General features: G+C 38.0%; 1 pseudogene; it reads left to right on the plus strand.

Moving 5' to 3' along the window:
• The first annotated feature begins 11454 nt into the window (after nt 1–11454).
• On the plus strand, nt 11455–12432 carry LOC123787631 (proline-rich nuclear receptor coactivator 1 pseudogene; annotated as a pseudogene).
• Nucleotides 12433–13691: the final 1259 nt, after the last annotated feature.

The following is a 13691-nucleotide window of genomic DNA, read 5'->3' on the forward strand; positions in this document are numbered from 1 at the left end:
TAATAATAAACAATATTATAAATTGTGAATATTTAAGAGATCAATTTTGAAAAAGTGGATCTAAAAATCTAATGATAATCATCATCTTTCTTAGACTGTATCAAATCCCTCTTTAGAAATTAAGTTTATTTGGTCTCTAACTCCTTAAAAGTAGTATGTCTTGTGTATTGATGACATGTATTCTAATCTACAGCTCACAATTAAGAACAAATAAAGGAATTTACTCATGGATTTTGTTTTTCTTATTACTTTTATTAATTGTATTTATAATCAAGTTTATTGATTAAAAGTAAGGCCCAAAGTGCTGTCATTACCTGGGATTATTACACTCTTACAATTCTTTAGTAGTTCTCTAAATGTAATCTGACAAAACTGTTTATGAGGATATTAACTATAGATTTTATTACATTTTGATAACCAGTAATGAAGCAATTGATTATACCAAGCAGTGAGTCAATCTGACTGAATTGATCCTACAAGCCCCAGTCCAGCTGTAGTTATTTAATTTATTTTAAATAGAGTTACAGGATCATACTGGTATGATTTTACCAATTACTACTATGATTTTAAGTTGTGTGGTTTAACAAACAGCAAAATATTCTCAAAGACTTAAAATAAACAGATATTTATTTTTTACTTATGTTACTTTAGGGCTTAAGGTCTTCTGTAATTCTGTTGAGCTCTTGGATTTTGCTGACATGTGTTGATATCACTAGACTCAGTTGGGCCAGCATATGCAGGGCCCAGCTAGGTTTGGATAAAAGTGTCTCCACCTGTCTTCCTGTTCAGAAATCTACACGGAAGTAATATATCCATTACTACCTGGGATATACTATTTTAATGATTGAAAGTCATATATTTTAATGACTGACAGCAAAAAGGCCACAGGCCACATTATTGCATCTAAGGTTTCTGTTAACATGCAGTAAATATCACATGGCCATGACCAAACTCAATAGGGCAGAGAAACAAAGCAAAAACAAAAATGTAAGAAATACTAATGAATAAAAGCTTAATCTACCACAAAATATTTATTATTCACCAACATAAACTTCTTTGCTCCTAATTTTTATCCCTTAACATGGACAATAAATATGTATTTTTAGATCAGAAAAGCTGCCAGTTATGACATTACATTCAAAGACCAAAATAAATATCAAATATTTTTGTATCCTAACCATCAAAAATATTATTGATTAATGTATCTTTTTTTAAATGATTTTTTATTATTTTAGTCACCATACAGTACATTCCCAGTTTCCGATGTAAAGTTCGATGATTCATTAGTTGCATATAAAACCCAGTGCACCCTGCAATACGTGCCCTCCTTACTACCCATCACCAGCCTATCACATTCCCCCACCCCCCTCCCCTCTGAGGCCCTCAGTTTGTTTCTCATAGTCCGTAGTCTCTCATGTTTCATTCCCCCTTCTGATTACCCCCCTTTCTTTATCACTTTCTTCCTAGTTTTTTATATTCCATAGATAAGAGAAACCATATGACAATTGTCTTTCTCTGCTTGACTTATTTCACTTAGCATTATCTCCTCCAGTGCCATCCATGTTGCAGTAAATGTTGAGAATTCCTTTTTTCTGATAGCTGAGTAATATTACATTGTATATATGGAACACAACTTCCTAATCCAGTCATCTGTTGAAGGGCATCTCGGCTCCTTCCACGATTTAGCTATTGTGGACAATGCTGCTATGAACATTGGGGTGCATATGGCCCTTCTCTTTACTACGTCTGTATCTTTGGGGTAAACACCCAGTAGTGCAATGGCTGGATCATAGGGTAGCTCAATTTTTAACTTTTTAAGGGACCTCCACACTGTTTTCCAGAGTGGCTGTATCAACTTGCATTCCTACCAACAATGTAGGAGGGATCCCCTTTCTCCACATCCTCTCCAACATTTGTTGTTTACTGCCTTGTCAATTTTTGCCATTCTAACTGGCGTAAGCTGGTATCTCAGTGTGGTTTTGATTTGAATTTCCCTGATGGCTAATGATTTTGAACATTTTATCATGTGTCTGTTAGCCATTTGTATGTCTTCGTTGGAAAAGTGTCTGTTCATATCTTCTGCGCATTTTATGATTTATTTGTTTCTCAAGTATTGAGTTTGAGAAGTTCTTTGTAGATCTTGGATACCAGTCCTTTATCTGTAGTGTCATTTGCAAATATATTCTCCTATTCCGTGGGCTGACTCTTCGTTTTTTTGACTGTTTCTTTGGCTGTGCAGAAGCTTTTTATCTTGATGAAGTCCCATAAGTTCATTTTATCTTTTGTTTCTTTTGCCTTTGGGGATGTATCATGAAAAAGGTTGCTTTGGCCGATGTCATAGAGTTTGCTGCTTATGTTCTCCTCTAGGATTTTGATGGATTCCTGTCTCACATCGAGGTCTTTCAACCATTTGGAGTTTATATTTGTGTATGGTGTGAGAGAGTGGTCAAGTTTCATTCTTTTGCATGTAGCTGTCCAATTTTCCCAGCACCATTTATTGAAGAGACTGTCTTTCTTCCCCTGGATGTTTTTTTCCTGCTTTGTCAAAGATTAGTTGCCCAAAGAGCCGAGGGTCCATTTCTGGGTTCTCTATTTTGTTCCACTGGTCTATGTGTCTGTTTTTGTGCCAGTACCATGCTGTCCTGGTGATCACAGCTTTGTAGTACAGGTCGAAATCCAGCATTGCGATGCCCCCAGCTTTGTTTTTCCTTTTCAACAGTTCCTTGGAGATTCGGGGCCTTTTCTGTTTCCATACAAATTTAAGGACTATTTGTCCCAGTTCTTTGAAAAATGTCCTCGGTATTTTGATCGGGAGAGCATTGAAAGTATAGATTGCTCTGGGTAGCATGGACATTTTAACTACGTTAATTCTTCCGATCCATGAGTGTGGAATATTTTTCCATCTTTTTATGTCTTCCTCAATGTCTTTCAAGAGTGATTTATAGTTTCTAGAATATAGGTCCTTTACGTCTCTGGTTAAGTTAATTCCAAGGTAACATATGGTTTTTGGTGCTATTGTAAATGGGATGGATTCCCTAATTTCTCTTTCTTCAGTCTCGTTGTTCGTGTATAGAAATACAACTGATTTTTGAGCAATGATTTTGTATCCTGCCACATTAGTGAATTGCTCTATAACTTCTAATAGTTTGGGAGTGGCTTCTTTTGGGTTTTCTATATAGAGTATCATGTCATCTGCGAAGAGAGACATTTTGACTTCTTCTTTGCCGATTTGGATACCTTTGATCCCTTTTTGTTGTCTGATTGCTGTTGCAAGGACTTCTAGTACTATGTTGAATAATAGTGGCAAGAGTGGGCATCCTTGTTGTGTTCCTGATCTTAAGGGAAAGGCTTCCAGCTTTTCCCCATTGAGTATAATATTTGCTGTAGGCTTCATAGATGGCTTTTATGAGATTGAGAAATGTACCCTCTATTCCTACATTCTGAATGGTTTTAATCAGGAAAGGATGCTGTATTTTGTCAAATGCTTTTTCTGCATCAATTGAGAGGATCATATGGTTCCTGAGTCTTTTCTTGTTGATATGATGTATCACGTTGATCGATTTGCAAATGTTGAACCATGCTTGCATCCCAGGTATGAATCCCACTTGGTCATGATGGATAATCCTTTTAATGTACTGTTGGATTCTATTAGCAAGGATCTTGTTGAGGATTTTGGCGTCCATATACATTAGGGAAATCGGTCTGTAATTCTCCTTCTGATGGGGTCTTTGCCTGGTTTGGGGCTCAAGGTAATATTGGCCTCATAGAATGAGTTTGGTAGCTTTCCTTCTGTTTCTATTTTTTGAAATAGTTTTAGGAGAATAGGTATTATTTCTTCTTTAAATGTTTGGTAGAATTCCCCAGGAAAACCGTCCTGGCCTGGAGTTTTGTTATTTGGAAGGTTGTTTATCACTGACTCAATCTCTTCATAATTATTTGATCTGTTTAAGATATCAATTTCTTCCTGTTTCAGTCTTGGTAGTTTATAGGTTTCCAGGAATGATTCCATCTCTTCCAGATTGCTTAGTTTATTGGCATATAGCTGTTGATAAAAGTTTCTAATAATCCTTCCAATTTTATTGGTGTTGGTCGTGACCTCTCCTTTTTCATTCATAATTTTATAATTTGGATTCTTTCTCTTTTCTTTTGGATAAGTCTTGCCAGTGGTCTGTCAATTTTATTGATTTTCTCAAAGCACCAGCTTCTAGTCCTGTTGATTTGCTCTACTGTACTTCTGGTTTCTAATTCATTGATTTCTGCTCTCATTTGGTCAACTGCTTCCTCGTGAGTGGATTAGGCCTGTCCCTCTGTTGCTGTTCCAGCTTCTTTAGGTGAGAATAGAAAAACTGCATTTAAGATTTTTCTATTCTTTTGAGTGAGGCTTGGATGACTATGTATTTCCCCCTTAAGACTGCCTTTGCAGTATCCCATAAGTTTTGGACTGTTGTGTTTTCATTCCTGCTGGTCTTCATAAATTGTTTAAGTTGATTTTTGATTTCCTGGTTTATGGAGTCATTCCTGAGCAGGATGGTTCTTAGTTTGCAAGTGTTTGAGTTTCTTCCAAATTTTTCCTTGTAGTTGAGTTCCAATTTCAGACGTTGTGGTCTGAGAATATGCAGGGGATAATTTCAATCTTTTGGTATCAGTTGAGACCTGTTTTGTGTCCCAGAACATCGTCTATTCTTGAGAATGTTCCATGGGCATTAGAATAGAATGAGTATTCTTTGGTTCTGGGGTGTAGTGTTCTATATATATCTATGAGGTCCAACTCGTCGAGTATGGCATTCAAAGCCTTTGATTCTTTTCTTAGTTTTTGCCATACTGTTCTGTCTATTTCTGATAGTGGGATATTGAGGTCCCCTACTATTAATGTATTTTTATCTATATGTCTCTTTAGTCTGGTTAAGAGTTGGCTTGTGTACCTTGCTGCTCCCCTGTTGGGGGCATATATATTTATAATTGTCATATCCACTTGTTGGATACATCCTTTAAGAATAAGATAGTGCCCTTCTGTGTCTCTAACTATAGTCTTTAGTTTAAAATCCAATCTATCTGATATGAGAATTGCTACCCCAGCTTTCTTTTGAGGTCCATTTGCATGAAAGATGGTACTCCATCCCTTTACTGACAGTCTGAATGTATCTTTGGGTTCAAAATGAGTCTCTTGCAGACAGCAAATGGATGAGTCATTTCTTTTTATCCAATCTGCAACCCTGTGGCACTTATGGGAGCATTTAAGCCATTCACATTAAGACTGAATACTGAGAGATATGATTTTAATGATGCCATATTGCTGGTAAAGTCTTTGTTTGTATGGGTTGTGACTTTCTGTTCTGTATCCCTCTTGGGGCCTTTTTACCTTTATAGAACCCCCCTTAATATCTCCTGTAGGGCTGGTTTCATGGTTACAAAATTGGTCAATGACTGGCGATTCTGGAACATCTTTATTTGTCCATCAATTCTGAATGACAGCCTTACTGGATAAAGGATCCTTGGCTGCATGTTTTTCCCCGAAAGAGCTTTAAAAATGCCCCCCCTCCAACCCTTTCTCTCATTCCAGGTCTGTGTAGACAGGTCTGACGTAATTCTGATACCTTTGCCTTGGTATGTGACAAATTTCTTTGCCCTGGCCGCTTTCAATACTGTATTCTTGGATCTAATATTTGCCAATTGCACTATGACGTGGCATGGCATAGATTTGTCATGGTTGAGCTTGGGAGGGGTCCTCTCTGCCTCTTGGACACGAATGTTTGTTTCCCTCGCTTGATTAGGGAAGTTTTCAGCTACAATTTGTTCAAATATCTCTTCTAGACCTCTGTTTTTCTCCACCCCCTCGGGGATGCCGATGATTCTGACATTGGATCGTTTCATTGAGTCAGTAATCTCCCATAACCTACATTCGTGGGCATGGATTTTTTTAAGTCCAGCTTCTATTTTCGTTTTTTTTCCTCTAACCCATCCTCCAATTCACTAATAGGTTCCTCTGCCTCAGTGACCCTGGCCGTCAGAGCCTCTAGTTTTGCCTGCATTTGGCTCATAGAATTTTTAATTTCTGTCAGATTCGCTCTCATTTCGGCCCTTAGGGATTGTATATTCTCAGTAACATTTTCATTAATACTTTTTTCAAGTCTACTCATCATCTTGACCATTGTTACTCTGAATTCCATTTCTGATAATTTGGTTACATCCATATCCTTTATTTCTGTGGCAGAGGCCACAGACTCATTGTCTTTTCTTTTCTGGGGGGGACTTCTCCTTCTCGTCATTCTGATGAGGAGAGGTTGTGGGGTTGTCCAGAGCCCAAATTATTGACTGGGACCCAGGCCGTGCGCCCTTGTTTTTTAGGGATCTTAGGGATGTGGGCTTCTTCTTTAAATATTTTATTTGTTTATGTGGCAGAGAGCCAACCAGCGAGAGAGGGAACACAAGCAGGGGAGTGGGAGAGGAAGAAGCAGGCTCCCAGCGGAGGAACCTGATGAGGGACTCCTTTCCGGAATGCCGGGATCATGCCCTAAGCCGAAGACAGGCGCTTAATGACTGCGCCACCCAGGCACCCCGGGATGTGGGCTTCTTGATTTTTCAGCCTGCCTTCTGGGGGAGGGGCCTGCCGTGCCAATACTCAGGCAACCCTGTTTGGGTAGAGTCTCCGTGTCCCCTCTGAGGGGGCATGGGGATGGGCACCCTGTGAGCCGGTATTTCCAGGCTTTTGTTCTCTGGCGGCTTTCCCTGGTGGTTTGCTATGCCTCTTCTGAGAGTCAGAGCAGCAGTAGCCAAATCTCAGCCTCTGTCTCACAACAGAGGGATCAAGGACCATTCTCCACTGATGTTCTGGCTACTTTAACTCTGTTACTGTTGGTGCTGCTCAACCCTGCAGCCCCGGGATGTGCGCCCCACAATGGGCGTCCCAGCCCTCACTTCTAGGGCCAGCGCGTCTCTGTCCTTTGTGTTTCTAACACTGCCAGCCGCCCTGCACGCTCCCGGAGCTCCTGGTCTCAGTCTGTTTCCAGCGAGCACACAGGAGTTCCAGAGTTCCATGAGAAGTCTGGTGGCGTGCTCTCCCGGCTCACGGTCTCAGTCTGCTCTCTCTCGGGGGTGCCGGTCCGTGAGTCCGCCCGCTCCCCCATGCAGGTGGCTACCTGTTCCCGGCGCCTGAACGTGGTGGCTCCCTCCCCCTTCCCTTTATCTTCCGATATCTATGCGCAGTTTCACGGCTCCCTGCTTCGTACCTCAATACTCAGCGCTGGAGATGTTCATTTGTAGAGATCCAGATGTATCTTCCTGCATCTCAGGCTGATTCCGTGGATGTTCAGGCTGGTCTGGTACCTATCCAGTTCGACTCAGGGGACCAGCTGAAAAAGGGGTCCCCTACTCCTCTGCCATCTTAACTCCAGAACCTGATTAATGTATCTTACCCTTCTTAAGCCTAATAGTTTATAACCTGTATTAGTTTTTAACATATTTCACATAATATTTCTGATTAAATTTTCTTATTTTTTATTTTTATTTTACTAAGAAAAGACAATTTTGTGTATTTAGAAACAACCTTAGAGTAGCCGGCAGATATGGCAACTTTAGAAAACTAGTTAAGAAGTGATTAAATAAACATGAATGTCAATATATCTAAAGTAATAATTCATTGACATTTTCCTTTCGTTATACAAAAAAAAATGTTGTTTGAATATTTCACTTGGTTGTGTTTCAAAAAGGTGCCCAAGACAATAAGACATTCCTCAACTGTCAGTTGGTTCTATTATAACAGAAGCTGTCATAACATGGAATATATTTTTTGGACTAGGAGGATGCATATGATTCTACAGTTATCCTTTAAAATGAGCTCAAGCAGTGAATTAGTTGGTCTTTTTTTTTCACTTTTCCCTTTTACTTTTCCCTTCTTATTTCTAAAACACAACTGTTAAACCTTAAATCACATATAGCACTACACTGGTAGATACACACACACACACACACACACACACACACACACACACACACACACCATATACATACAGACATACACAGAGTGCATGTGTGCATGCAAGATAGATAGGTAGATGGATATCAAGAGAATTCTCATGAGATCTTATTATTATAATCCGCTATCAGTTTTGTTCTTGTCATCTTCTTGCAAGTAGTCTTATCAATTCTCCAGTTGCTTGGTTCAACAAAACGCATAAAAAGAAAAACCTAAGAAAGAAATATCTGTGCTTTATATTTTTTTATTTAAGATTTGGTTTCTTCTTTTTTTAAGATTTTATTTATTTGTTTTACAGAGAAAGAGAGAGAGAGAGCAAATGAGTACATCAGGGGAAGTGACAGGTAGAGGGAGAGGGAGAAGCAGGATCTCTGGCTGAGGGGAGCCTGAAGCGTGGCTCGATCCCAGGACCCTGGGATCATGACCTGAGCTGAAGGCAGAGGCTTAACCAACTGAGCCACCCAGGTGCCCTGAAACGTTTGTGCTTTAGCATACACAGAGGAAACTGGGACAGCTGTAAGTGACTGATTTTAATAATCTGGATCTATTCAACTTTGTCAACCAAAAGGAAAATAATGATCGTTCCTGCCTGTCTGAAAAGTCATAAGAGCCCATCTGTGTAGGATTCAGAAAGTCTGCCTTCTTTCTGTGGAGTCTCAGAAATAATGTTCAGTAAAAAGCCCACAAGTCTCATTTACTCTGCATGAAGGGTACTGAATGCCACCAGACTTGCAGTGAGTGACTGTTTGCTCCTCATTTAATCACAGCAAGAATCATTTTCACACAGCAAGGGATAGGAGAGTTTCAAACTAATAATATAATACTTTCCAAAGAAATCTGCAAGAACAATTGTAATGACTAGTGGAAATTACCCAGTAAAATTTTGGTAGAACTATAAGAAAAACTATAGGACTAAGAACACTGTTTGATGATAGGGTATGTGGGATTCTTCTCTCGAGACATAAGAACAAGTTCTAATATTAAAGATCAAATCTGAATTGGAAATAGCCAATAATAAGTGAATAATATTTGAAGGAACTTAAATGCATTACTAAAGTAAACCACTAAATTATCCTTCATGTTGACCAATTTAGAACACTATATGTGCATCACAAAATTTTGCTATCAGCTATTTTTATCTTTTTCTCTTTTATTTTTTGCTTTTCTTCCTACATATTTTTAAAGTTTTGCGTGAAAAAAAAAGTTTTGTGTGAAGTGAATGAATAAACACACACCAAGAGTTCATTATTGATATACTTTTAGTTTCCCACTTACGGTACAAAGATCACCCACCGGATGTATTTTATTGTTTTGTAATAGTCTGTATAAATCTGAACAGTATACTTACTTAATCATTCACAAAACAGACAGAATCTAATTTCCTTAGAATTTTTTGTCCTATCTGTCCTATAATTTGATTCTCTTATTAGTTTTTTAGTTAAACTTTTTTACACTTTTTCAATAATCATATATTCACATAGTTGTAAGAAATAAAACATAGAGACACCATGTACACTTTACCCAGTTCGCCTCAATGATAACATCTTGCAAAAGTATAGTACAATACCACAACCAATATATTGACATAAATACAATTTACTTATTTTGCTCAGATTTTCTCTTCTTACTTATATTCATTTGTCTATATTAATGTTTAGATTCATGCAGATTTGTTCTTTTATAAGCTACCACAATCAATACTAAACAGTTCAAGATTGCAAGGATCCCTAACGTTGTCCTTTAATAATCAAACACATGCATCCTTCCCTGTATCCGACTTTAGCATTTGGCAATCAGTTCTCCATTTCCATAACATTGTATTTTTAAGGATGTTATAAGGAGATGTCAGAGAAAATGGGAGACTAAGGAAGTCTGAAATACTGTCACCCTTAAAAACAATGAAAAAAACAAAGCAAATAGAATTAACTTTTTTGGAAGTTAACCCAAATTTGGCAGCAATTCAAAAGCTTGCAGCAACCCATTTCTAAGAAAAATGGGTGAATATCAATAAGAAGAAAGAACTTTGGAGAACTTTAGCTTAGTCTAGTCTGATGTTACACTCCCTAGCTCAGAATTAGCATTGAAAATAACATACATTCTCTTGCCCAGGTCAGAACTCATGGAGTGCTCAAGCCCCTACATGGAGGTATTTATTTAATAATTTGCAGGCACATATTTTACTCTCTGATGACAGAAATGATTAATAATATTTGAGAGAAATAAGAGACTAACCAAGACGCTTAGGAGGAAATGTTGGTGAATAAAATGTACATAAAGATTTTAAAATTTCAAACATATTTCTGAGAATTTAGAGGATAATATGCATGCCCAGGGCTGTGCACATGCTCAGAAAAGACCAGAGAAGACTCTCAGCCCCCATTTCTTGCTGACTTTGAGACTCTGCACAAGCAGGAGGTGAACACTAAGGTAGAGCTGTAAACTTTCCAGCTGAGCGCTGAAGTAGAGACTGAACTTGCACAAAGAGCCCCTTCACAAAATAAGAGAAAGATTTTGCTTTCAGGAGTATAAGGAAACCTCTGTCTAATCATTAGCTAACTATAAAGCTGATAAATCAAAGACATCAATGGCCAAGAAAAATACAGACTTTATAGAATTAGTTCAGAAAAATTACTAAACAAACAAAACAAATCACCACCTCAACAGCAACAAAAGCAAACCCTGGGGAGAAGAAAAAATCTAATTCCCAGAGTTGTTGCATTATAATATTAAAAATGCCTAGTTTTCAACAATAACAACAAAAAATAAAGGACTGCAAAGAAACAGAATTATAGGTCATACATAAGAAAAAAAATAATCAAGAGAAACTATCCCTGAAGAAGCCTAGATGTTGGATATATTAGATAAATAATTTAAATAATCTATTGTTAAATATATTCAGAGTCAAAGGAAATCATAAGTAAAGGACTAAAGAAGAATCTGAGGCCAATGGGTCATAAAACTGGAAAGATCACTGAAGAGATAATATATGGAATTGAAAAATACAAGTGGATTTAAATGGTCACTAGATTGGATAAACAGCAGATTTGAGCAGATAGAAGAAAGTATCAGAAAATTTGAATATGGTCAATGCAGGTTATTCACTCTGAAACATGAAGAAAAAAAGAACGAAGAAAAACAAACAGAGCCTAATAGTACTGTTAGACATCATCAAATGCATCAACACATGCATAACGAAAGTCTCAGAAGGAATGGACAGAGACAAAAGAAGAGAAATAATACTTGAAGAAATAATGGCTAAGAAAAGCCAAATTTGATGAAAACCTTTACTTACACATCTGAGAAATTCAACAAACTACAAGATAAACTTTAAAGGATCTACACTTAGTTGCTGAGCCACCACCACCCAAACGATGGTCCTTGCTCCATTCGGGCTGTCTTTGCAGCAGCCAGAGCTGCTGCCCTGTGATCTCTGGCTTCACTTCACCCTTTTCTTCCTGCTGAGCCACTTTTCTCTTAGAGCTATGACCCTTGTCTCCGTCCCACAGCGGTAGTCACTTGTCCTGGGTGGCTGCCTTGTATTCCTGGGCTTTTCCACTCACGGTTGCTTCAGGGCCCTGTGGATGGTGACTATGGTCCCGCCTCCTTTACCCCGGATCCTAGACCCCTGGGTACTGCCCCGACCCTTTTCCTCCCTTACTTCCTGGGGAGGAGATGGTCTCTGTCTGACCCCTCAACATTCTGACCCAACACCTCTGTCCTACTGTGGTCTAATTACGGCAAGAGGCACCCCTTGGAAAGCAAGTAACAAAGAAGGAGCGAAAGAACGTGTGGGCCAGCCCGGTAGGGCAGCTGCCCAGCCGCTTACATCAGTACCAGCAGCACCAGCAGAGCCTCAAGGGCTGGCAAAGCCCTGAGACTGTCGCGAGTGGAGTGTAAGAAGTCCTGGACCAGGCCGCCCCTGAGCCCTGCAGCCACAACCCAAACTGAAGAAGTGAGCCCTTTCCCTGCTGCTTATGGCGCATGGTCAATCCTTGTTCAGAAGAGAAGCATTAAAATCAAAGATGGGAAAATTGGAAAAAATTGCCATTCCCCAGAGCCAGCTTGTTCATGGTGCACATTTGTGTGAACAACTAAAGATAGAAAAGTAAATATAATTTACCAGGAACCAAGATTACCTCTGCAAGAAGAAACGAAAATAACTTTTGGCAGGATTCTGTTTCATCCAATATAATTCAGAAGCAGGAAAGAAAAAGCCTTTTAAAAATACTGAGAACATTGCAAATATGCATTTGAAGAAATCAGCGTTTCTAACTGAAGTGAAACAAAAGGAAAATTACGCTGGCGCAAAGTTTAGTGATCCAACTTCTCCTGTTTTTCCAAAGCCTCCTAGTCACTGTATGGGAAGCACTACTGAAAATTCCAACCACAACAGGGAGTTAATAGCAGTACACTTAAAGGCTCTCCTGCGGCACCTGGGGGTAATCAGTTAAGCATCTGACTCTCGGTTTCCACTCAGGTCCTGATATCAGGGTGGTAGGATGAGCTCTGAGTCCAGCTCTGTTCCAGACTCCCTCTCTCTCGGCCCCTCCCCCGCTCTATAAAATAAATACATCTTTAAAAAAAAAGGCTCCCCTAAGAGTTCAAACTTAGATCTCAGATTGCAGTATATCTGTAAAACATAGCTTTTTAAGAAATCACTGGACTCTTGAAAAGAAAATTTATACAGAAATGGAAATTTGCCTTGTAACATACAAGTGTAAAAGATGTTTAAAAATTGCGAACAACTTGTATTATATTTTATATTTTGTAAATACTGTATACCATGTATTATGTGTGTATTGTTCATACTTGACAGATACATTATAGTTTTGTTATAAAGTATATATTTTGCCCTACCAAATCCTAAGTGTTTTGTATATATATATATAATGAAGAAATTTTAAGTGTGGTAAGGCACATGGAAGACCAATTTATTTGCACAAGGTACTGAGATTATTTATAAAGAAACAGCTATCCAATATCAAGGTGAAGATCTAAATGTGAACAGTTTATTAATGCACTACTGAAGTTTAAATCTGTGCCACAGTCATCATAAACATGAGGCTTGTATGTGTTTCTCTAGATTGATTTCTGCCTTCTAATCTATAATTACTGGAAAACTTGTATTCCCATCTTTACCACACATAATTTCTGGTTTTTGATTTTTCCTTTCAAATTTAAAATACCTCTAATTTTAATGCCAACAAAATTGGTTGTAATCAAATTTTTAAATGATAGTATAATATTTTGGTCCTCTCTTTAAAAAAATCTACAGTTATACAAATTATAATCTGTCAAATACCAAAAACAAAGAATCTTGAAAGCAGCAAGAGAGAAATAACTCATCTTCTACAAGGAATCATCAATAAAATAAATAGCTGATTTCTCATCAGAAACCACTGAGGACAAAATATGGTAGGTGGTCTACATATAGTGCTGAAAGAAAATAAAAAAGCAACTAAGAATTATATGTATAACAAAACAAACCTTCAAAAACAAAAGAGTAATTAAAACTCTGGATAAACAAAATTTGAGAGTTTGTTGCTAGCTGATTTGACCTATGAGAAATCATATAGGGAGTCCTTCAGGCTGAAATGAGATGATGGTAATTTAAATTCTTAAAACAAAACAAACACACAAACAAAACACGAGTTAAGGTAAATATTAAATGCAGATATACAAAAAAGTATAAATGCAGTTTTTGCTTGTATTTTATTTT

Source organism: Ursus americanus, chromosome X (genome assembly GCF_024610735.1).
Source record: "Ursus americanus isolate L20-20 chromosome X, mUrsAme1.1.p, whole genome shotgun sequence".
Lineage (NCBI taxonomy): Eukaryota > Metazoa > Chordata > Mammalia > Carnivora > Ursidae > Ursus > Ursus americanus.